Consider the following 2,650-nt stretch of genomic DNA (forward strand, 5'->3'; position numbering starts at 1 on the left):
CTGAACGTGTCGACGATGCCGGAGTTGCTGAGCTCTGTTTTACAAGGGGATATGTGGCCGGAATTGTTGTACTATAAAAAGGTTCGGTAGAGGCCGAGTACTCGGACTCGTACGAGGGCACCTCCGCCCCTGCTTAAACGGAATTGAGAAGTCCACTTCCACGTGGAGCGGATCCTCCAGGAGCAACGGCGTCGCGGTACGCGACAGCTCCTCGTGAAGTGGAGGGGTTATGCCCACTCCGAGAACTCGTGGAAGCCGATTGAACGGCTCCTGATTGACTGCCCGAAGGCTGTCGTAATCTGGGAACAGAAGCGGCGGCAGCTTCATAAGTAGGCCGGGGCTTCTTGCCCGAACGGGGTACGGATGATGAATAAATTCCGTACCCGCGCTCATCCTGAGCGCTGGAAGCCGCGCGCTTCAGGATGTCCCTTGGCAGCATACGCTTGCTGATCAAGTGGGCAAACCTCACACGAAGATCACGCTGGTCCAGGATGTGGGACAGCTGCTGATCTTCATGGAGTTCCCGTAACTCCGTGGGTAAGTACTTAAGAGTCTCCACCCACGCCCAGAACATGTCCTCACAAGAACTCCACGTGGGACAGTTCTCGGGTATAACCCAGGGGTATCCCCAAAGAGGATAGAGACTACCCCGGGTCTCGGGCTTTCTTACGAACAAGTTCGTGAAGTCCTTAAAGGGGGATGTCGGTGTGGCGCGAGAAGCACACACCGAGCAGCCTCCAAGTTGTCAACGAATAACTGTTCTTTCTGAACAAGGGCACGTTCATAGATGCCCCTAGAAGTGTGACCGCCCACAAGGCCACGAGGAGCGACGATAAGCTCTAAGAAGAGGTCAGCCCCAGAGCTCTCCTCGGGGGGCCAATACCCTCTTGGGTTGATGGCAGCTCCCTGGCTGACGGGTGCCACCACCGAACCCCCACGCACACGCTGGGCAGCTTGGAAATCCTTCTGCTGCTGGTCGAGGTCATTCGAGACCTCCCGGGGCTCAGCGATAGCACCCTCCTCCTCCTCTTCTTCCTCCTTCTCCTCCTCTTCATCCGAGGAGTCGAAGATGCCCCGATGGGAGTGCCGAGTCTCCTTCTCCTCGCGGAGTGGAGACTTAAAGGCTGTACGCTTCTTTGAGTGCTTGGCGCCTTCGGCTTTAGAGACCTTAGCACGCGCAAGACCCTCGGCAAGCGAGAGACGTTTGCGAGGATTCTCTTCCTCATCGCCACCAGATTTGGGAGTGCCCTTAGCCGCCTTGACGGCCGGACTCTCAGAGCGCACAGACGTCCTGGGCCTGTGATCACCTTGATCACTAGCGAGCGACTGCACGCTGTCATCCTTGTGCTCACTGGGCACTGGGCTGTACCCTCCCACAGAGCCAGTAGGATCATCGTGCGTGCTCTCGGACTCGGCTTCGTCCTCACTGCCAGAGTTGAACTCACGTTCTACGAACCGAGGGTTCGGACGGTTGTCTGGAGAGGCCGAGGGCGACGGGCTGCGGCGCTTGCTTGCTTGCCCACAGCCGCGTCAGCCGAGGAACCGATCGCCTCAGAGGCCAACTGAGTAGCCTCCTGACGTGCCGAGCCTTTGCCGTGAGGCTTAGTGCTCTTGGCTTGCGCCCTCCCGGCAGCAGCCTTGGAGCGTGTCTTCGCACCGCTCTTTGCAGTGCCACGAGGCATGGTAAACGGTCGAAGTGGAGACATAGAAGAAGAGCGCACAAACTGCTGCTCGAGGCTCTAACTGTGAAGTGAGCCTCCGCCGCGCTCGCGCGGCCAAGTCGATGGTTTTCGACTTTGAGAATGAAAGCTTGTGACGAGCACCTCTTCATTCTGATTGGTCGGTAAACCGAACCTAAGTGGGGGAGGATGTAACGGGGTACGTATCCCTAAGTGTACCCTGGTTACATGAAGTGTGACACGTCATACTTCGGGATATTTGGTACAAAGTACCAAGGTCGTTCAAAGCCAACCATTGGCTAACGCATTGCATTTCTATAGGTGACTTATAGTTTGTATTAAACCCAAGCTTTATCTACCTATAAATACACTCAGTTTACATTCTACCTTAATAAGGTCACTTCGCTCTCTTTTGAATAAAGAGGGGACCTGTGAACTGCCCTTCACTGAGAGTTTGTATACTCTCGGAAGATAACTTCCTCTAGCGCAAGGTGCTGTGTGACCCCGTCACAAAACCACTCTTGTCAGGGGTTTTGTGAATACCGTATCGTCTTAGTCGTTGGCGACAATGGGCAGACATAGATTGTAACGAGCTAGTAATTCAAATCCCAAGATTTAAGATAAACAAAGTGATGATTTAGATCATGGGTAAGCACACGATAAACATATTAAATGCAAATGTATTTATCATTTGTCCTCAATATCAATATCGTCCTCAGCCCCGCTGTATTCGCTTCCTATATCATCGTCAGAAGTGATTTCTTCCTCTGCAATTTTGTAGCGCTCTAATTCGATAGCAATAGTGTCAAGTTGCTCGACGATGTCTTCTTCTATGTCGACCTCCCGAACATCAGTAAGGAAGCCTGCCCTCGCAAAACCACTTATTATTGTCTTAGATGACAGCTTCGACCACCAAGAAGTGATCCATTCCGTCATCACAGGTCTTGAGTGGAGCGACCAGCGAGAACTTT

This window comes from Phytophthora infestans, genomic scaffold (genome assembly GCF_000142945.1).
Source record: "Phytophthora infestans T30-4 supercont1.36 genomic scaffold, whole genome shotgun sequence".
Lineage (NCBI taxonomy): Eukaryota > Oomycota > Peronosporomycetes > Peronosporales > Peronosporaceae > Phytophthora > Phytophthora infestans.